Consider the following 25,103-nt stretch of genomic DNA (forward strand, 5'->3'; position numbering starts at 1 on the left):
GGAAAGATTGGGTCCAAACGGTGATCCGTCAAAACCTCCCAAATAGGTTTATAAACTCTATAGCACTTTTTAACGATTTAAGTGAAAGTCTGAAGTGGGACGTAGTTAAAGATAAATTTTATCTGTTCTACCCCCACTGGTAAATTCAGTAGTCATAATTTTCAGTTTAAAAATATAGTACTGTACCTTAGAATCAGTTAAACAAACAGTATTATTTTTGTGCGGTGTTAATTTGTGTTTTTTATTTGTGATGATTTTGGTAAATTTTACTGCACACTTTTAACAATTTTTTTTTTTTTTTGCTAATTCATCGAACGCTAACAATTTTGGTTAAAGGCAAAACGTATTAGAGTCTAAAAGTTGTATTACATCTAAATCTTATTTGTTAGTCTATAATATAAAAAACATGGATATTTTATTTTAAAACAGCTTCCTTTTAGGTTTACGGTATATTTTTTGTATTATAACAGATAATGATGGCGTAAAAATTTACGGTTACGAGGTGGAAACTCGGAAGTACCGTGCACTCGGCTGTAACGATCATATTTCATCGGCTTCTTGAATCTCGTTATAATATATATAGAAACGTTATAATATATAAACGTTATAATATATATATATAGAAACGTTGGCATTGAGATGTTCGTATGTTATTGTCTAAATACACGGCGGTTTGTGTGACCTCATCATCTTAATACGTTAAAATGTTCTATTAGATTTTGTGTATTACTTTATTGCATTTTCTAATTTTGAAGTTTTTGTAGCTTCTCTGGATGTAAATTCAAAAACATTTCAAATTCGTGTAGGTTCTTGAAGGAATTATTAGGTGACATATTCTATGTTCTTCCTGTTTAATCTCCGGGTTCACAGTTTGATATTGCTTCAGAAGATGAGATGAATGATCTGTAGCGTGAGTGAAAATGCATGTCTGATCGGGATTAACCTGGGACCTCCGGATGAAAGGCCGAGACCCTACCACTCGCGCCACGGAGGCCGGCAAGTGACATTCTTTCTTTCTTTTTCCTGTTTAGCCTCCGGTAACTACCGTTTAGATAATACTTCAGAGGATGAATGAGGATGATAGATACGTATGAGTGTGAATGAAGTGTATGTAGTCTTGTACATTCTCAGTTCGACCATACCTGAGATGTGTGGTTAATTGAAACCCAACCACCAAAGAACACCGGTATCCACGATTTAGTATTCAAGTCCGTGTAAAAGAAGCTGGCTTTACTAGGACTTGAACGCTGTAACTCTCGACTTCCAAATCAGCTGATTTGGGAAGACGCGTTCACCACTAGACCAATCCGGTGGGTTGGCAAGTGACATTCTAGATCCTTTTAACTATACAGTCTATTGTTGGATTTAATTTTTTTTTTCAACAATAGTTTGATGGTAGTACTTTTAAGTTTTATAGAAAAAATACAAATTGTATCTTGTGTTAGAAAATGAAATAAAATTCCATGAATCAAAGACATCTATGGATAATTTAAGTTTAATATATGTGTAATATCTCACGTTTACTCAATTAACTGTTTTTCTAATATTTTTCGTGATGCGCGAGGGTGAAAATTATTATTTTTAATTCCATTTAATTTGGCTAATAATCTTCTTTTAATTTTGTTTGAAACATCGAAATATGAGATGATAATATTTTGGGAAATTACAGACAGAACTTTAACTTTTTATTTACTACAATTACGAGTATATTTTAGATACGGAAAAGTTGCGAGTTTTTACTCATCCCATTAGAAAAATTTATTATTATTTATTTTATGTTAATAACAATTAATAACAACAATTTTAATGGCTAATGAGATTAATAAAAACAGTTTTTTTAAATACCTATTTGTTTACTTTTAATTAATTTTATGCTTTCATCTATTAAATTGGCTAATAACAAATGACGTTTTGATTTATTACTACTTTTTATTATTATTTTGAGTGATTCCTTTGTTATAAAAAATAACCTATGTTGCATTAATTTAAATAGTAAAGAAAAGATGATTTTTATTGTGTTACAGTTTAGTTATGAGAAAACTGTTTATTGTTAATTAAGTTTGTTTGTTAACGCTTATGCAATAAGGGTAATTAAAGCAATTAATAGTCACTAATTTGTGTAAGTTTTAATTATCTTGTTTTTAATTTATCGAACAATATAAACAATAATATTTTTAATTTTATTAAGTATTAGCCGGTTAGAGCTCGCTTCGTTCGCCCGACCTCTAACCAGGACGAATCCCCGCCGCGTTCGTTATCCTCATGGTTGTTAGAAGATTAAATATTTTACAGATAAGAAAAAAGAAGTCTTTTTACGTCATTATATTTCTGTTACAATGGCGACAAAAATATAATGAAGTTAAAGGATTAATATTCTTTTCTTTAATGAATATTTTTAATATCTCAATTCAGGGGGCTGGGGCCTAGATTTATGACTTAAAACCTTTCGTGAGTGTATCCTGATAATTTGAAACCAATAGTTCAGTTGGTTTTCGCGTGATGTTATTGCAAACGTACAGACATATCCGCAAATTTTCGCATTTATGTATTAAATTAATTTCTGTGTAACTCGTTAAATATTTTTGAGTTTTTGTCTCCCAGTTTATTTCTCATAAATTCAAGAACTATTGGTTGGATTTCAGTGAAATCTTTACCAACGGAAATCGTTATTATCAGAATGAATAAAAAAATTTGTATAATAATAATGTGGTGGTAGTGGTGCCTCTCCGTTAGAAAAAAAACAAAACAATATCGTAAAATGTAGGATTAAGGCCCAATCCTTTTTTTTTATTAAATAATATGTTTAACCACGTGTTTGCAGCCTTTTAAAAATGTTTTACGAAAAAATGTTAAGCTCATATATTTATTTAATAAATATTACAGTATATAACAGATGAGTAATGTTATATGTAAAAACATTCATTCTCGGATTTTCGCTTCTCTCGACATTTTGAAGTATACATGTACAAACGTATGTAATTCAAAGATTATTATATACGATACGACCAAACATTATTGGCGAATTAATAGGAAGAACTGCAGTGTATAATGAAATGAAAGACCGTATAAAGAGTTTGAAATTAAAGTAAGCGTGGAAAAAACGAAATTGATGAAAATTATTTAGAAAGAAGATTTTATTTTGATTTAAGTATTTGAAAGTTAGTGACGTTGAACGGAAGCTGTAAGGAGTAAATTAAGCTCTATATCTATAGGAAAAAAGCTTTTAAAATGATAAAGGATCATTACAAGGTTAACAAAAAGGATTTTGCTTACATTTTTGAAGAGATTTGCTAAATGCTTTGAGTATAATATGTTATCAACTAAAAGGAAAAGAAGTAATTAGTTAGTTTTGAAATATGGTTGTTGAATAAAGTAGCAGCATCAGTGAAATCTTTGGTCATAATTAACAGTGAAGAAGAGAAGAATATAATTTGATAAAAAAGAGCAAAACATCTTGTTTACGGGAAATCCTATGTTGAAACTTTCTTCAGGTGAGGATTGTGGACGGAAAAAGTGGATTGAAGGTCAGGAAGAGTAAGTAGAAGAAGAATCGGGATGCTTTCATGAATTAGGAAAAGACATTTTAAGGAAATGAAGGAATACGATTGATTAATCAGGAGTAAGAAAAATGAAAATCTTCAGCTGAAACTTGGGGAAAGATAAATTCACCAAACATAAAGAGTGATTCAATTTATTGAGTTTATTAAATTATATTTAAATGCAAATATCCCCCCCCCAAAAAAAAAACCCCATTTGAGGAGTTTAGAACTACATTTCTGAATATATTAAACTCCTTAACATAACATTGATTTCTGTTAATCTTGATAACCAATCATTGATTGGACAATTATATTTTTATAAATTTGAAACAAATCAAGATTACGCTCGTAAACTGTTTACAAAAAATTTCACTTCCAATTGTAAATACAAATTAAGTTTGTTCGTCTACATCTTATCAAATCTTTTGTTGATGATATCTGTTGACAGATAAATTTTTTTATAAAACGAAATGTAAGCAGATGTTCAGTTTTTTGATTTATAATTAATTTATAAAAGTAATATTTTTTTTAAGTATACCGAAAGAGTAAAAGATACTGATTTGTATTCACTATGCAACAAAAAATGGAAATTATTAATGAAGTGGTTTATGTATAGAGCATGGATTCTCAAACTTTTTCGACCCCCCCCCCCCAAATTGATAATAAAAAATTTTCTAGCGCTCCCCAAAATTTTTAAACCTACCATCTGTTAAAAATAATAATTTCAATTGCCGTCTTTACTTCCTTGTACAAAGTAAAGGAAGTATTGTGATCGCAAAAAATTTCGATTTTCAGATTTCAACGGAAATATCCATTTTGACCATCCCTGAATCTATTTTGACTAATTTTGGCGTGACGTCTGCACGTATTTATCTCGTATAACTCAAAAACGATTAGCCGTATGGTGTTGAAATTTTGGATAGACGTTATCGCCTACTTTGAGAACAAATTGTATCGAGAAAAGTGGGTACCGTTTGATGTAGAGTCTTTTCGCAGAAAAGATCATTCACTTAATCAAATGAATTTGATTAGATGAATTTAATCAAATTCATTTTTCTTTTCGCAGAAATATGAATTTGTTGAAGTTACATCAGAGTTCAGTTACGAAAGATCACTGACAGGATACAGAAAAATGTACAATAAAAAAAAAAAAGTAACGATAAAGAATTGGGTAGTCTACATTTTAAATAAATTTTTTATTAACTTTTTTCGAGCATAATATTGTTTTCAAATTTATTTTAATAACCATTTATCTCAGTTTTTTATTTGATATAATTATTTTCTTTCTATTTATTTTTTGCCCGGACATTATTTAATGTGCGATAAAAAATGTAAATAATTGTGGTCTTTTAATTTCATCTCAAAGGGAAGAGTTAAATTTAAACTGTATTTCAAATGCTGGGAATGTTCAACTATCATATTTTTTTAGCAACTCCTTTTGTCTAACATTTTTTTTTTATAATGAATGAAAATTTATTTTTCTTTATGTTAACTATTTTATTATTTTCTCTGTACTTTGTTAACATTTAGTTATAAAAAAATTCTACCCATTTTTTTCAAGTACGTAAATGTTTCAGACAGTTGTTCACTAATAATTTTGAATTATTTATTCATTACAATCGGGGATAGAATGTGCTGCTTATAATAGAATGCGCTATTATAACGACATACACCTATACAAAGCAATATTTACAGCTAATTTACTATAAGAATATAATGAAAATATTTTTACATCAAAGTTTTCAATTTATTTTGGCAAACACCGTCATAATAAATAGGCCTACTTGCCTGCACTGGTGCCAGTAACATGACCAGAAAAGTTATACAGAAGATGACACTAATATCATTTGGTACTTAGTCAAAATATAACTTAACTAATTAATACTAGTATTTAAAAAATTAATTAAAAGTAAAATAATAATCTAGTGGAAATGAATTACATTAAAATCTAATTTTAATTTTATTCCTAGAATTTAATTTGAGTGAGAAGTGAAAAAACCTGTTTAGGAAATTTTCTTGGAAGAAGGGTTGAATAAACTGAAGCCTCATTTTAAAGTCAAGATCTGTGCTATTGTTCTACAGACGTGAAGCGACTGTACTCTTAGTATAGACTTTATATAGTCTCAAATGCCAAATTTTTTAATGAAAATTCTTTTTTCCTTCATAACCATTTTTCTTTCGCTTTACTTCCTTGTTCGAAATAAAAGAATTATTGTGATCGCGAAAAATTTCGGTCTTCAGATTTCATCTCCTTTTTTTCTTTTTAACTTTTTTTACTTCCTTGTACGAAGTAAAGGAAGTACTGTGAACGCGAAACATTTCGGTTTTCATATTTCAACGGAAGTATCCATTTTGACTATCCCTCAATCCATTATGATTAGTTTCCGCGTAACGTCTGTAAGTACGTACGTACATATGCATACGCGCTTGTATCTCGTATAACTCAAAAACGATTAGCCGTATGATATATCAAATATTTCATTAATTAAAATCAAAATTTTAATTAATGAAATATTTAGACTTAAAGGGAAGACACATCGTACGAATCAGACTTCATCTTTTTTTTAACTTTTATTTTAATTGAAATATATTAATTTAATAATTATTAACCGGTTACAGTAAAAAAAATTACAAAAATAATTATTCAATGATAAAAAAATAATGAAAAAGTGTTTGTGAAATAAAATGTTATGCACTTTTAAAAATATGAAAATATAATTTAATAGACATTATATGTAATGTCTATTACATAATAATCAGGTGAAACATCTGATTATTTAATATTAATTGAAAACTACAGTTTAGAATCGTATTATTTTTGGATTTTCTTAGCAAATTTTCATAAAAATTGTATATTTATTTTAAAAAAATCATTTTATTTAATTATTTGTCAGAAAAATAAAATAGATTTTTGAACTGTATTCAATTTAAACTGATTGTTGAAATTTTTTTTCACTTGTACGTAATATGCATAAGATTTCTGGTGTGTCGTATAAATAAAAGTTAATAATAATTAAACTATTCCGTTTAGTTAACTCCTGTAATTGGTTACAAATATTAATTTTGACCTTCCGGTGTAAAATAATCAGTTTTTATTATTTAATTAATTGGTAAACAATTTATTTAAAGAGTAATCAAGGGATTTTTACTCTAATCTAATATTTCATCAATTGTGTCACTTTTTTTAAAGAATTGGAGGATCTTGTCTTGCTTTCAAATGAAATAAGTTTAAATGAAGTGCAGCAAAAATGTGTATATGTAATTTATAATACGTAGATGTACAAGGAAGTCATGTTGTGTCCATACCAGATTTTTTTAATTAAAATTATGAAAATATTTATGTAAATAATAGTTATTTATTCTATCAGTACAAAAACAAATTATGTTCATATTTTTATTGAAAGAGAAATAACTGATTTAAAAAAAAATTATTTGTGATGTTTGAACTGATTTTCATAAGTTATAAAAAAATATTTAAACATATAAAATCTCGTCTTAAATATTTCAACAAACCGTACTTTTTTTGTATAATTATTCCAGCATTACTGGAAAAAAGAGGTAGCTTTTATGCGCAATTTTTGCGTAATTCTATAATTTTTCTACAATTAATAAAGTGAAATTTTGAACTGTACTGGTGGAAAGAAATCGATTTTAAATCCATGTGATCTTAAGTTATTCAGCGCAATAAAATAAGTTAATAAAAAAAATTTAACAAACGTGTAATTACATGCATATTTTGTTGAACAGGACATTTCAAATAATTTTGTTTACAACACTTATTAACTTTAAAAAAATTCCACATGAGGTACCTTTTGAGGGGCGCAAAATGTTTGGACGTCTAGACGATATTCAGTTTTACGCCACTTATTATGAAGTATATCTTGAGTTATTCCATTAATTACACCTTAGATATTTTTTTCATTTCATTGATGTTGACAACCTTCGATGCTTACACTTTGCCATTGATAAACCCCCAAAGAAAGAAATCGAGTGGCGTAATGTTAGATGATCGAAGCAGTCAGGGAATTAATTGGTCCATCACGGCCAATCCAACGTTAAGGAAGTTGTTTATGTAGGTAGACCCTAACATGTAAGCCTCATTATAGCGATGCGCCATCTTGTTAGAAAGAAAACTTTGATCGTCGATTTTCAATTTGCGGTACTGCATATTCCTGTAATATGTGTCGATAACTAGTGCTAGTAACCGTTGGTTTGGCGAAATGAATGATCCGATTCTTAATTTTCATAGAATTAATTAGCCTTTATTAGTTATTTAACAAAGCTATTGTACTATAAACCTAAAAAAAACTTGTTTTTAGATACCCAATTTTTTGTTTTACATCAGATATCTTAAAAACTACTTGAGTTACTGTTCTGGGATTTGTTTTATCACATTTTCCAACTCAAATTGAGATTACTAATTTTACTCCTTAATTTGGGTCCTAGAAATTACAATAGGACTTCTTTTTATTAGAAGAGCTGAAATCCGGGAGAAATCTTTCGCTAGCCGTAACTCAAAAAGAAACAGTTTCCAGACCAAACGTTTATCATTATTTTTACCAGTAGAACCTGTTTTGAAAGTTTCTCCGTTTCGTAGTGGGACATATATAAAGTGCTGCACCCTTAATGGATTAGGCCGATGATTCGCAAACCTTTCCGAGTCGCGGCGCCCTTTTTCAATTAAAATTTTTCTATGGCGCCCTGCCCTAACTAAAAGTATGACTACTATAAGTAAGAGATAAAAATAAATAAAACTTTTGTATGTTGATTATTTTTTTACTTTATTAACATTAAATTTAAATTTTAAATATCTTGTTTTAATTAATTATGAAGCTTTACAGTATTTCGCGGCGCCCCTGTGAAGAGGCTGCGGTCCACAGTTTGGGATTCACTGGATTAGGCGCTCCGATAAGAGTAAGTCCACACTCATTTTTATTAATCCGGGACAGGTTGTCAATTACACACCATGTAGTTCACACAGCCCTTTATAAATAGAAAAAGATTCCTCCCATTCTTGAGATAAGTGAGGAGTAAAACTTTCGTATTCTCTCTTTACTGATCGGTTCTTATGTACAGTTGAATATATGTATGCCAAGCCTAACCGAAATCAGATGTTATTCATCCAAACAAGTCATATCTTTTACGTGTTGTATAACTCTGTTAATTCATCGAACCAGGTACGTATATATTGAAAATAATTACTTTCAGAGAAAGTTAACTTGACCGTTCCTCAGTCGCTTTTTATATGTCACAGCTACAAACAGGAATGGGACAGATAATCTAAAACAATTTAATCAGTAATGTATTCACTTCTCTTATCAGTCGTTCTACTCATTGCTGAGCGTCGTGATCGTATTGAAAAACCGTGCAGTTGTCGAGCAAAAGTTATCAGTGATGGTTCCTCGTTGCCTTCTATTGACCTCCAAATCCTGTTTGAAGGTTTATTGAAAGGGTTTCAATACACTGAGATGTGAGGTTAATTGAAACCCAACCACCAAAGAACACCGGTATCCACGGTCTAATATTCAGATCCGTAATCTCATATCAGTATCATTTTTTGTCAGAGACAAATGTTTGTAGAGACTCCACCCCTTGCTTTCACTTACACTCCAATTCAATATAAGAAGATACTATTCCTTCTGAATAGTAGAATCCTAGTTGATTATTTTGTGACTGAAGGTAGATATAGCGTTTTGATGTTATTTGCTGTTTGGTATACCAATATTCAGCTCTGAAGTTGTTCAACTGGAACCAGTTGAATACTTATTTTCCTTCGTAAAATGTTTATAGTATCTTCAGGAGTACCTCACCGGTTGGTCTAGTGGAGGACTCGTCATAAAAAAAAAACTGATTTCGAAGTTGATAGTTCTAAGGTTGAAATCCTAATATAGGCACTTACTTTTAAACGGATTTGATTTTATACTAGATCGCGGATACCGGCGATCTTTGGTTGTTGGGTTTCATTTAACACACATCTCAGGAATGATCGACCTGAGACTGTAGAAGACTACACTTAATTTATATTCATACATATCATCCTCTGAAGTAATACCTTATGGTGTTCCGGAAGCTAAAAGAACAAGAAATTATCTTTAGGACTATTTAAAATCTTCATCGCGTATAATCATTCGGTTATACGTGCGATTTAAACAATAAGTATACATTATATATAAACTTTAAATTAGTTTAAAGTTTAGAACCGATTAAACTTTAATCACACTACAAACACCGATAAAGTTCAGTAATATTTTGGCCACCTTTATTAGATATTACATTTTTGATCGCCGTTTTGGCATGATTCATTTATAAGATTACGTAATAAGCTTATATAAAATGTATTTTGTAAGTTGCAAATTTAGAAAAGTTGATTCGTTTGCCAGTTAACGGTGCAGAAAACTAAAAAGCGCATGCGTATATAGAATCTGTTATTGTTTTGGCACCGATGTGTCTGGTAGAATTTTTTGGTCCACCGTTGTCTTATTATTATTATGGTTACAAAGGCACGTATCTTTCGAGCGGGTGTATTCTTTTTATTGTTCTCAATCGCTTTTTCTTTGAATTTTTCTCTCCTTCTCTGTTTTATGCCGTTGATACGTAGGCGGTATTTTTTTTAAGTACATTTTCTTCCAAGAACTGTTATATTTATACTGTTAATAGTAATAATAGAAATGTTATGTTATAGTTATTAATACCGCTATGTTGCACTGATGTATTTCATATTTTGCCAAAAGATTGCTAAACTCTTCTACTTCTTCCGTTCTATTTTTAACACCATTTGTTACACCTCCTTTTTGTTGAATCATTAAAGCTTAACGGTTTGATCATTACTTTTTTTATGTTTTAAGTATATATATATATTATTTCCTTGATTTAGACAGTGTGAGAAAGATGAGAGGTTAAAGAAGAATTGTTTGGAGTAAATCAATTTTTAAATTAAGCGTAATGTTTGAAGACAGATTAATCTTTTAAAAAAAGTGTGAAAATTTAATAAATGCAGTTAAAAAAAATATTTTTTATTTCATGTAGGTTATACCTTAAATTGTTGGAAAATAAATATTTTAAATTTTAGTAGTAATTCAAAAAAGAAATATTTTTATTCGATCAGTATTTAATAATAGTATGTTGTATAGATCACATCAGAAGGTGTGCTACTCCACGAATAAAAAAACAGAATTGTCCCTGGATTATTTTGAAAGAAAATATGGTAAAATTTGACCAGAACAGCATTATAACTAGATTTGATTAAAATCCATATGATTTATTTGAAATACTAGTATAAACAAATGAAATTATGTTAAACGAATAGTACATGGGAAGATATTAGATTTAAAAATAATCATAAAATACTTCACAAGTCAGTGGCGTTAATGAAAATTATTTAAACATATATTTATACACGTTAAACAGAATGCAGATGTTTCTCCTGACGGAACCGTAAGTAAATAATACTTTAAAATATCACATAGAGAGAGACTGAGAGAGAGATAGCCAACACGATGACCCCCACGAAAACAAGCCGTAAAAGATTATAATAACAGTAAACTTCCATGTCAATAAACATAATTATTGTAATAACTAACATCAGTCTTTACGTCATAAGCGCTATTAACACTGGGTTCTAGAACTTGCCCAATCTATGAACAACATGTGTCCAACGCGTTCACTTCGCACGCGATGTTTTTTATCAAATAGAAGATAAACAGAGGTAGAGAAACGAACGAATGAAAACAGCGTTAATCATTAATAGCATTAAAAAATAAAAATAAGTGTTCAATAAAAATAAATTGTTGCAAGAAATTGCACCGGAAGAAAAAAAACAACATGAAGATAGAGTATCTTCAACTACCCTTTCAGTATCATATGAACCTGAACCCTTTCCAATCGTCTGATGTCTTCACCGTTGTCTAGCAGGTTCAAAGCGAGGGGATTTACATGTGCATTGTGCACATGTAAACGTGTGCAAATCACACGTGCACTTTAGTACTTCAGTGTTCTTTTTTTTTTTTAATTTATTAAATTTGGTTTTCTTCACTCGTTTCTGGTTTGATGTAGCTCTCCAAGTTGCCCTATCTAGTGCCATTCGTTTCATTTCTGTATACCCCGAACATCCTACATCCCTAATAATTTTTTTAGGTATTCCAAACGTTGCCTGCCTGCACAATTTTTCCCATCTACATGTCCTTCCAATATCAAAGCGACTATTCCAGGTTACTTTAAGATGTGGCGTATAAGTCTGTCTCTTCTTTTAGCTATATTTTTCTAAATATAGCTAATATATCTTCTTTCATCATCGGTTTGCCGCAATACTTCTTCATTTGTTACTTTATCCATCCACCTGATTTTTAACATTGTCCTGTAGCACCACATTTCAAAAAGCTTCTAATCTTTTCTTCTCGGGTACTCAGATCGTCCAAGTTTCACTTCCATATAAAGCTACACTCCAAACGTTTACTTTCAAAAATGTTTTCCTGATGTTAAAACGAATTTTTGATGTAACCAAATTATATTTTTGATTTCAAATTTATTAATTACGATTATTTAAAAATTTATCGACTGGTAATATTGTTTTTGGAAAAGAAAATGTTTTAATTTTATTTTAAATTGGTGTGGAAGATTTTTTACACTTTCCCGTCTACGCTATAGCTGTAGAAGGGAAAGTATTGTAATCTGTCAAATTTGGTCATATGCGGTTTTCACTGGATCTTTCTTGATATTTTGACACCTACGGAACCCAAAAAACCAGATGGAGATTTTCCGGATATTCATATGTATGAGTGTGTGATATAAGGTATCTCACACCTTATATCTCCAGCACTACTGGACCGATTTTGACAAAACTTGGACATATTAAATCTATATATGGGGCATTGATGCCATTAAAATTTTGCTTAAAAGGTCAAGGGGGTGAGGCTGTAGAGCAAGGTCAACCTGAGTATCTCGAGATTTCGCTAATTAAGGTCTTATTTTTCTTAGGAACATTTGTTAATAATTAAAAAAACAACAATATTTGCAAAATCTCACCCTCACCCCATGAAATACTGTTGTCGCCTGCTATGTTGTGACTCACAGGTGAGTGGTGGAATTAAATAAATGAAAAATATTTAAAGTGTACAATAGTAACTCGGTCTGGCTGGGTCTCGAACTCGATCGCCCGGTTGACTCGGTACGTGGTGCGTTAAGTCTCGCGGCTAAGGTCGCTGACCATTTCGCTTGTACGGTTGGTAAACCATACAAGCGAAAATTGTTCTGTATAAGACAGCTTACATAATTTCACAGGAAGTTACATTAGTTTAGTTACTGCCAACTATCACCATTAGTACCGCCACACCCGCGCAAATTAAATACGGTACGCGCGGTCGCTTTATTTAGAATCATTGAATCTCGTAAATAAACGAAAAAATATTATATTTAAATAAAATGATAAATATTTTAAATTAAGTTGTGTCTGATACTCGAAGCTGTAGATTAGATACAACCCACAGTTGTAGAACGTTCCCGGAACGAGGCTTTCGTCGCGTGACGGGAAAGTCCTACAACTGTGTTGTCAGCTTTTTAAACAGTTCGGTAAAAATAGTAATCGTAGTATAAGTTATAAGGCCATTTCTCGTAAAACAAATCGAGTCACTGAAACTCAGTTCTGTTGTCTGGTATGGTATGTTGTTATTTATTACTTCCTTGTACGAAGTAAAGGAAGTATTGTGTTCGCGAAAAATTTCGGTTTTCAGATTTCAAAGGGAATACATTTTGACCATCCTTGATTCCATTATGACTAGTTTTGTTGCGTGACATCTGTACGTACGTATTTCGCATAACTCAAAAACGATTAGCCGTAGGATGTTGAAATGTTGAATTTAGGATTGTTGTAACATCTAGTTGTGCACCTCCCCTTTTGTTGCAAACGACTGAATCAAAAGTGTCCAAAAAATCCCGAAATCCAAAATATTTGGATTTTAGACTTTTTCTTAATTGCAATAATAGGCCCTCATTGAGAGCTTTTCAACGATGTATCATAAATGGTACTTATCTTCTTTATTGGTTCTAGAGTTATAGCGAAACAGAATTTTAATTAATGAAATATAGGGATCTTACAAGGGGAAGACACATCGGTTCGAATCAGACTTCATCTTTTTTCTTCTTTTTTTTAACTGTTTTGTTTTAATTTTAATATACTGTTTTATTAATAATTATTAACCTCCGATTATAAAAAAATTACGATAAATAATAATGCATAATAAAAAATAAAAAAAACGAAAAAATATCAGAATTTAATAATGAAATAAAATTTTATGTACCTTTCATTTTAAAAAAAATGTGTAAATGTAGTTTAATAGGCGTACAAATCATGTGGTGTCCACGTCATATTTTTTATTGTTTTAAGTAAGTGACAATTTTTTTTTTTTTTAGCAATGATTGCTTCTACATAAATATAAACACATGAGTTTGTTAACAATTTTAAAATTTTCTAAATAACGGTTTTCATACTTGTAAGTGACAAACAATCACCTGATACCCCATTTCTTATTTTTATCTTGAAAAGTCGTTCTAATTTCTTACTTTTGAGAGAGCCCCAAGAAATGGCATTATTTCAAACGGAAATATACGTAAGTATAATAACAGTATATATATATTATTATTAATAACAGTATATATATATATATAACTATATATATATTTTTTTTTGTTTTAGTAGGAGGATGAAAAACTTTTCGCAGTGTTGATATCGTAACCAATGAAGTTCATATGAGGTGCGATTATTGCTAGCTGAAAACGTTTACCAATAACAGACTATTTTTTTTTTGTTTAATCTCCGGGACTACCGTTAGGTATTGCTTCAGAGAATGAGATGAATGATTTGTAGCGTATGTGAAAAGCCATGCCTGACTGGGATACGAGCCCGGGACCTCCGGATGAAAGTTCGTGACGTTAGCACTCGCAAAACAAACTACCATTCCTAAATAACAGACTATTTAATGATTACAAACTTCAGTTTTTTTTTGAAGTTTCAAAAAACAAATACTACGGTTTAAAAATCGTACGGGATTTTCTTTGTTACAAAGTCGATTTGATTATCCCAAAGCAACTTGTCATCTGATAGTATATCTAGAAATTATGATTTATAAGTAAAAGGAATACTATTATTATGTAGGAATTTTATTCACTTCATCAGCAATGTCACGCATATACCTGAGAAACACAATGTACAGGAATATTATTATTATACAATATTTCGTTTGTTAAAAAAAATTTCTGGGTACAATAAATAATGATGCAAATAAAAAAAATTACACAGAAAGGACCAAATTAAATCGTTTTTACTTCAGACGATATAACATTCAATTTTTTATCATTTTCATAAAGCATGTTTCTTTCTTAGAAACATACATAAAAGTTTTTTTAAGCCTCCGTCATGTATTGCATGAGAGGATGAGATGAAATGACAATTTTGTAGCATGTGAAAATGCCATGCCTGACCGGGATTTGAACCCGGGACCTCCTGATAAAAAAGTTTTATTATTTAAGTTAAAATTATAATTTAAATTTTTTATTGACCTTTTAATCCATTAAATATGTATAAAGATTCATACAACAAAATCAATTTGTTATTTTCCTTAGAAAGATAACATAAAATATTGTTAAAACATTAAAAATAACATATTTTGTGCCAATCGTAAAAAAAAAGTGATGTGGACACCACATGACTTCCTTATACGCCTATTAACATTGCACATTTCTTAAGTACATAACATTTTATTTCACAAATAAATAAAGATTTTTTTCATACTTTTTTTTGTTATTAATGAATTATTATTTATTGTATACCTTTTTTACATTCACAGTTAATTAATAAATCAATATTTTTAAATTAAAAAAAAAGGAAATGAAGTCGGATTTGATTCGATGTGCCTTTTTCTTGTAAGATCCTATTTCATTAATTAAAATTTCATTTCGCTATAACTCTAAAACCAACGAATATATGTACCACTTATGGTACATCGTTGAAAAGCTCTCAATGAAGGCTTATTATTGCAGCTAAGAAAAATCTAAAATCCAAATTTTTGGATTTTGGGCTTTTTTTGATACTTTTGATTCAGCCGATTGCAATCAAAAGGGGAGGTGCACAACTAGATGATACAACAATCCTATATCCAAAATTTCAACATCCTACGGCTAATCGTTTTTGATTTATGCGAGATACATACTTTCTTACGTACGTATAGTCGTCACGCCAAAACTAGGCAAAATGGATTTAGGGATGGTCAAAATGGATATTTCCGTTGAAATCTGAAAACCGAAATTTTTTGCGATCACAATACTTCCTTTTCTTCGTACAAGGAATTAAATCCAAATAATTTTTTTCTATCCTGTGGTAAAAATTGATAATCATATTCCGTACTAGTTTAGACCTATGCCTTATTTATGAAAATTAATTAAAAATAATTATTTTAATGTGATTGAAATAGTTAACTTAAATAAACATGTGTACTGGAACTCAATTTTAGGAGTTACGTATTACCTCATACCATTTTGATAAGGAATAAATACTTTTCCTGCTCTAATTACTTGTAATTTAAACTACAGTAATAATAATTTAAAAAGTTTGTTTGTAATTCAAATAATAATAAAAAGTTAGAAAAAATTCGGTAACTCAAAATTGTTTTATATTCGTATTTCTATAAATTAAGAAAAAGCAGGAATTAAAATTTTCAGAACGTTAACTTTAATTATAGATATATTAATATACTTTTTATCCAATATTCTTGCCTTTTCTTTTAGTAGAAATAACTCCATTAATACACAATACACTATTACAATATTTCTTTACTGTAAGTTAAACCGTTAACAGTTTTATATAACTAAATACATATTCGTGACACCAACACATTCCTGTATTATATATTACATTCTATAATCATAACGGTTGTATGTGACGACTTAATTCATTTTTAAAAATGACAAACCTATCTTCAAGGAATTTGAAAAAAAATTAATGTGTACACTACATGACTTCGTTGTACTCCTATTAAATTCCATATACACGTTTTTAAAAGTGCATAAAACTGTATTTCACTAATAACTTCTGATTTTTTCCATATTTTTTTTTGTTGATATTATTGAATTATTATTTTTTGTAATTTTTTTTATATTCAGAAGTTAATAATTATTATTACATCAATATATTTAAATTAAAAAGAAATTAAAAAAGGAAACGAAGTGGGATTCGAACCGCTATGCCTTTCCCCTGTAAGATCCCATTTCGTTAATTAAAATTTCATTTTGATAATACTCTGGAACCTATGAAAATAAGTACCACTTATGATATATCGTTGATAAGCTCTCAATGAGGGCTTATTACTGCAGTTAAGAAAAAGTCCAAAATCCAAATTTTTTTTGATTTTGGGCTTTTTTTTTACACTTTTGGACCAGTTAATTGCAATCAAAATGGGAGGTGCAATAGATGTTACAACAGTCCTAAATCCAAAATTTCAACGTTCTACAGCTAATCGTTTTTGAGTTACGCGAGATGCATACATACATACATACGTACGTACTGACGTCACGCCGAAACTAGTCAAAATGTATTCAGGGATGGTCAAAATGGATATCTCCGTTGAAATCTGAAAACAGAAATTTTTCGCGATTACAGTACTTCCACGGGTAATTGCATCTCACGTCAGATCAAATCTTCTTTGGTATGTCACCTAACAATTATTTACATCTACGTTCTTTAAGATGTTACATCTTATTAAAGTACCAATTGTTTTCTAATTGTAGGGTTTTTTATTTAAAAAAAATCGAATTTCAATATTTTAATTCCGCTTTGGTGATAGGCAGAGATGTATTATTACTTTATTGAATTTCATACCAGGTGAGAGTTTCGGATGGTTTAATTTCCAGTGAGAGTAAAGAGCTATTCAAAATTGTAATTATGCAAAAGAAAATCCGCAAATTATACAATGGAATTTTACAATTATTTTTCTGCATTTGATTATATTATTAAAAAAAAAAATGTTGTGTTTTAATTGGAACCCAACAATATAATGATGGCCGGATGCCGATTCAAAAGTCGTTAGCATTAAAATAGAATAGACTTTCAACCATATACAGAACTAGAAAGCAGATCATCACTACTCATCGTGATATCCATGAACTTTTAAAAAGTGGATATACACATTCAAATTTATGAATTACAGTGTTTTACTATTTAAAACGTACTGTATGAAAACAATAATTATACTGGTTGTTTTCTAAAATGGTGGGCTTGGCTATACTTTTTCGGATTCTACTTGTAAAAGTAAAAAATATTCTTAGGAAAAATTGTAATCTTTCCTTCGTTCCTCTCCTGTCTGCCATTTTCTTATTTTTATATAAAAATTTATATCTCAAGTTCGGTTAGACGAATCACATGAATATTTTGTAATCGTCTTGCTAATAAATATTTTAAAATTAGCAAAAAATCAGGACTTAAATACCTCAAAATTACAAAATGGCGGCCATGTTTATTTTTCAATTCGTTTAAATATTAGTTTTATCAAAATTTATGTTATTTACTAAAATATTAAGCCTTTTAATTTGAACAAAATGACATTTGATTTAAAAAAAAAATTATTTTTAAATAGTCAAGTTCTGGAAGAAAATTTATGTTGTAATTTTGTGACTGTTTTCATGTCCTCCACTTTACGTTCAAGTCGATGAAATATTAATTGTTTTTTTTTATTGTTAGTTATAGTATTGTAAAATAGTATCAGTTAAGTAATACATTTCTTACAATAATAGATCTAATAATTATGACAAAATTACATCAATTTTCTCCCATAACTCGGCTATTTTTTAACCGATTTTCAAAAATAAAATGTCATTTTGTTCAAAATAAAAGGCTTAATATTTTAGCAAATAACATAAATTTTGATAAAACTAATATTTATGGAGATATAACGGATTAAAAATAAACATGGACGCCATTTTGTAATTTGCGAAAGTATTTATGCACTAAGATTTTCCTAATTTTAAAATTTTTTTATCAAGAAGCTTACCAAATATTAATGTGATTCGTCTATCCGAACTTGAGATATAAATTATTATATAAAAATAATAAAATGGCGACAGCAGGTGAACGAAGAAGAAATTGCCATTTTTCCTTAGAATATTTTTTGTTTAGTTTTACAATTAGAATCCGAAAAAGTATACCCAGCTCACCATTTTAGAAACATTGTGTATAAACAAATAATTAATAAAATTATTTGCTTTAGTAAATAAAAAAGTTAAACACCACAATATTTTTTAGTTTAATATTTATTAAATAATCTTATTTTCCAATAAAATATTTAACAACATTTATGAATTTCTCGGAACAAATATTACAGAATCTTCTGAAGGATTATTTTTAGGTTAAACAAGTTACCTTTATTCAGTAATTTTTCCTCGTTTTCTGTTGCTCTACAAGGAAATTTGATGTTGATTTCTTTAACATTTCTAAGAACTAGGTTTTACAGATTTACTCTTATGAGTCGAAATCATAAATATATAAGGAGTATATATATATATATATATATATATAATGTATAAGGAATATTATACTGTTGTCTGAACATTAATAAAAACAGAATAAGAATTTTTTTTAAATTGTTTATTTGGCACAATTACCCGTAATTTTTTTTATAATTTTGGCGCTTTGTAAAAAGTGTAGAAATTCTTTATTTAGCTCACTAACATTTAATTTTTAAATTGACAATGTATTGAAATTCGTAATTGAGTAAAAATAGATACAATTTTACTCTTTTTATAAAACAACCTGTAAAATAAGATTATACGGTGTGACGCTACAATTATTTGAACCATGAATTATTATCTCGTAGTCAGTTTTCTTATTGATTTTATCTTCATCCAAAAGCTTCTTTTTTATACATTATTATTTACATTTTAGTATTATTTTTACACTTATGTCACAATAGAAAGTGTCATTCTCTTTTGTGAGAAGAATCGATATAATTACTTATTTATTTTGTTCTTAAAAATTCATATTAATAACAGATTTTTATTTGGTTACAAATAAACAAATATAATTAGTTAATATGTACGTTAAATCCACAATTCAGGTTATTATTATTATTTTTATTTTGTTTATCGTTCGATTCCATGAAGTAAAAATTTCTAATGATTTTACTCATAGGTATATTTATTTATATATTACCAAATTCCTTTAAACATGTACATATACAAAAAGGACCTATAAGGGACATAAATACCCGTAAATAGATTGGTCCTATAATTAAAAAAAATTATATATTTTACACAAATTGTGAAGTATACCTCACTCAATTAAACAGTACATAAATAAACTATACTTAAAACTTAAAAGATTAATGTTTTAGTATATAAAAAGATCATAAAAGAAAATATCATAACAAAGAAAAAACTATAGAATCCCATTTCTAAAAGATAATCATTAGTCTTCTATATACAGTATCAATCTTTTTCTTTCAATTTTTGTTTATCCAGTCAAAAGCTTTGAGCTTCAAACACGCCAACACACGTACATACCTACGAACATTACTCCCCACTTTTTTTTATTTTTGTAGTCCCTTGTTTTCTAAATTATGAAACGTTGAGGAATCCAACCCAATTTTTTTGACTGATTACCATATTTTCCTTCTTGCAGCATAGCTCTTAGAGCCATAATACCATGAAATTATAGCATTGAACATTTTTTTAAATGTTTTTTATTTGAACTGTTTAAAAAAAAGACTGGGAAAAGTTTTCCTGATGATTACCTACAAATTTCTGATAGTCAGTTTAATTTTGTGTGGGGTATTTCAAGGTAAAAATATTAACTGTAGTACAAGAGTTAAGATAGCTTTATTACTTTGTCGAAAAATAAAAATATTAAAAACTGTTATTGAAAAAACTCAATAAATTTAAATTATTAATAACGATAATATCAGTTAAGGACAGTAGTATTCATTAATAGAGCACAGTGTTTGAGTAGCATTTATTGGTATCAGTAAGTTAAAATATTTTTTGATTTATTGTATTGCAACTTAACAGTAAACTATCGTAAATAAAATATCTATAAATGTAATACTGCTATATAATATATATATATAAATTACATACTTAGATTTGATATTATTTGTGAATTAAACTTAGTGCAATGTAAGATGAAGCCTGGTATTTGTATTACGTAGCAATTCAGACGAAATTCAAAAATCGGATGTGGTCCAACATTGCTTAAATAATTTATAACAAAAATAAAAACTACCGCATGTAATCTAATTAATAGATTATAAGAGGATTACTGGAGTAATTTTAGCAATTTTATCAGTTGATGTAATTCTTCATGATAATTTCTATGTAGCATATTTCATCATGTTTTATCAACAGGAACAGTATTTCCTAAGTAAATAAGTATCCAAAGAATGATATATTTAATAACGATACTGATGAGTGAAGTAGTTTTCTCGATGATTTTTCTTCATTAAATTAAATATACTGATGATATCGGCGTGCAACCACACCGAAACGCAGGGCTTAATCTGTTTAGGCGCACCTTCCTTTAAATTCGCCTTGTTGTATAATGAACATAATTACCCTCATAGGAAGCAGCAATGATTACTCTTTTATATCTTAGTACTTTAAATGATACATAAAAATTAGTGTATAATAAATAGAAATTATACATTATTTCGTTATTGGATTGTACGTATAAAATTTTATCTAGAATTATTTACAATAGAATTAAGGACCAACTAGAAAGCGAGCTAGGCTATTACCAAGGTGGTTTTCGGCCTTGGCGCAGTTGTTCATATCAAATTATTACTTTGAAATTACTTATAGATATTTATATTAGAAAGAAAAAACAGATGATTATTTCTTTTTTTGATTTCAAAAAAGCGTACGATTGCATACATAGGACTTCGATGTTAAAAATTCTGAGAAATCTCGGATTGGATCCTAAATTGGTAAATATGATCGGTTTGACATTGACAAATACAAAATTTAAAGTGAAGTTTCGTGGCGAATTTTCTGAACCTTTTTACATAAAATCCGGACTGAGACAAGGCGGCGGACTTTCCGCCTTTATTATTTAATTGTGCACTAGAATTTCTGATGCGAGAATGGTTTAAAATTAATCCAAAAAATATTCACATAGGATACAAAAAAAAAACTTAAATTTAAATTGTCTAGGATTTTGCCGACGACTTAGCTTTATTAGCTGGTAGTATCGCATAATCCAGAATACAAATAACAAGTATAGAAGAACTTGCGAATAAAATTGGACTTAAAATTTCTTACGAAAATACTAAAATGATGGCTATAGATCCTTTAGTTAATAATTCTGTGAATATTTTGGAAACAAAGTAGAACTTGTAGAAAACTTTAATCTTAGAGAGATCATTACTTGTAATTGTAACGAAAAACAAAATTGGACTGAAACACTTAATAAATTGTTTAAAGTGCTACAAGCAACCAAAAATACTTACAACAAAAAATCGCTCTCGATTAACACTAAAATTAGACATTACAAAACTGTCGTTAAACCAGTAATTACTTCAGAAAAATACTTCAGATTAAATCAGAAAATTAGGACTGAACTTTTGCTTAAAGTTGAACGCAGGATTCTTAGAACCTGCATAAACAAAAAATATAAACACGAAAATCAGTACAGATTATTGCCTAATAAATTTCTGTACGAAAACTTGGAATCCTTAATTGATACTATGAAAAAGAAGCGAATTTCTTTCTGCGCACATTTGTTTAGATTACCGCAGGATAGGATTACTAAGAGAATTATCGATCAATATTGGTCTTTAAAAAATCCGCCATTATGGATCAAAGAAATTAAAGAAGACATGCAAGAATTAAATTTGACTTACGAAGATTTACTTAAAAAATCCGAAAAATAAAAATTTGTTATTAAAGATCCGAATACCAACTTTAAAGTAAGAACTTTTAATTATACAAATTGGGTTTATTCAGAAGAGGATCGTAAAAAAAGATCATTAAGAATGACTAAATATTGAGTGAAAGTAAGAGCTAAGAACTTAAAGGCCAGAAGATCGGCGCAAAAAAGACTTGAATTATTATGACTAAAGTGGTCCTTTGCAGCCTTAAAAAAAAAAAAAATTAGAAATTAGGCAGTAGAGAAACTTAGATCATATATTTTCGTTTATGCGGAAAATTCTTTAAAAGACTCTTTTCATTAATGTTTCATATGTGGATATTTATTTTATTTATTATTGTTAATATATTTTTTTTACATTTATTTAATTTTACTTTGCATATGATGATGATTGTTTAACAATCGAAATACGTATCTAGTTTTAATTTTTTTAAAATCGGTTCTTTAAAAATGAAAAAAAAAACCTTTTTAATATTTAACCTATTTAAAAACCGGAATTTAATTGCAGTATAGTGGAGATACGAACAGGTGAACCAGGCTTGGGCGGCGCACCGTTGCAGAGGCTTCCCTCGTCATAGTTGTTGTAGTCCTTGTGCTAGATATGTTGTCAACGGCTTAAATTAAAGAACGTTAATATTTTTTATGGATATTTTATAAAGTTAGCGAGTTAAGCCGGCTATAAATCTTTTTGATTTATTTATTTGTCAAATCGAGTTTTGATTATTCTGTCATTAAATTTATTTATTATATTATTATTAACTAATGATCAAGGTTTTCATTTATACAAGGGTTTTATATAAACTTTAATTTTTTTTAAATAAATGAAGAAAATATGGTTTTTTATAATATATTGGTGTGATATCTTATGTTTTCTGAACGCCTTGCCAGTATTGCAAAAGGAATTAATGATCAGATGAAGTACGGACAGACTGGTGAGAGATAAAATAACGGCGCCTGCTTCAACCTTGAGATGGAATAAATTATGTATGTAGTAGTGTTATTTTGACCCAGTGCCATTGGCATAAATTTCGTGATTTTTTTAGGTTTACTGATCATTCAAGAGTGACTAATCTATAAGTTACTTCATCTGAAAACGTATTGGAGTTATGTTTGTTAACGGGTATATTTAAAAATTAAAGGGTAATTATAGAATATTACAGTATTTATAAATTAAACTACCGGCCTGAGCCAACCGTAAAATATTATCTCCTGATAGTTGCAATCATTATTTAAAAAAAATTTCTAGCATGAATTTTTCAGAAACTGATAAAAATTATTATTAATTCGTTTATTGTGTGAAATTCTAAATAGTTTGTTTTTTTTCTAATAAAACTTAATTCATTTACGTAAATCAAAAGAATGTATAAATACTTCAAGTTCAGTGAAAAAGTTCTTTTTTTTTGTTGCAAAAATATTAACTGCGTTGTTACAGGTTAAAAAATAATTCTTTTGAGTTAATAATTATTTTTTTTAAATACTGTGCATATTTAAGGAATTTTCCTTTAGTACCTTTATAACTACATGTATACAAAATGTCTCACAAAGAAATGGAAAGGATTTTTAGGACATGTTCTACAATTGTAGGTTGTAATGTGTTCAACTAGTGAACAACAAGCAAGCCCTCAAGGCCCAGTGATTTGAGAATTATATATATGACATGTAAATGAGGTGTAGTCTTGTACATACTTAGGCTGACCATTCCTGAGACGTACGTTTAATTGAACTCAGTCACCAAAGTATATGTATGCCCACCGGGTTGGTCTAGTGGTGAACGCGTCTTCGCAAATCAGCTGATTTGGAAGTCGAGAGTTCCAGCATTCAAGTTCTAGTAAAGTCAGTTATTTTTACACGGATTTGTATACTAGATCGTGGTTACCGGTGTTCTTTGGTGGTTGGGTTTCAATTAACCACACATCTCAGGAATGGTCGAACTGAGACCGTAGAAGACTACACCATTTATATTCATACGTTTCATCCTCACTCATCCTCTGAAGTATTATCTGAACGGTAATTACTGGAGGCTAAACAGGAAAAAGAAAGAAAGGATTCGAACCGCAGAACCTTCAACTTAGAAAATCAGCTGTTAACTGATTTGCGACCGATGAGTTAACCATTAGATTTTTTTTATTCTCCGAGACCAACGTTAGATATTATTTCAAAGGATGAGATGAAATGACAATTCTGTAGCTTGTGAAAATGCCATGCATGATGGGGGATTCGAACCCGACCCCTCCTAATGAAAGGCCGAGACGCTACCATAAAAAAAAATGTAATAATCAGATATTTCACCAAATCTGATGTGGACACCATATGATTTCCTTGTACGCGTATTAAATTGAATACACACAATTTTTAAAGTACATAAAGTTTTATTTCACTAATAACTTGTGATTTTTTCATAATTTTTTCTTATTCTTATTATTGAATTATTATTTATTGTAAACTTTTTTTTACAATAATGTTAATAATTAAAAAAAAAGAAAGAAAAGGAAGTCTCATTCGAACCGACGTGACTTTCCCTTGTAAGATCCAAATATTTCATTAATTAAAATTTAATTTGGCTATAACTCTGGTACCAACGAAAATAAGTACCACTTATGATAATATCGTTGAAAAGCTCTCATGAAGACTGATTATTGCAGTTAAGAAAAAGTCCTAAATACAAA

At 29.1% G+C, this 25,103-nt stretch overlaps 1 protein-coding gene and 1 pseudogene across 3 annotated transcripts in view; both read left to right on the forward strand.

The window, feature by feature from the left end:
- Window positions 1-25,103, forward strand: part of LOC142328015 (uncharacterized) — a 389,144-nt gene that overhangs the window by 194,856 nt on the left and 169,185 nt on the right. The window lies entirely within an intron of this gene.
- LOC142328497 (U4 spliceosomal RNA) lies at window positions 14,240-14,365 on the forward strand (annotated as a pseudogene).

The sequence above is a fragment of the Lycorma delicatula genome, chromosome 7 (assembly GCF_047948215.1).
Source record: "Lycorma delicatula isolate Av1 chromosome 7, ASM4794821v1, whole genome shotgun sequence".
Taxonomy (NCBI): Eukaryota; Metazoa; Arthropoda; class Insecta; order Hemiptera; family Fulgoridae; genus Lycorma; species Lycorma delicatula.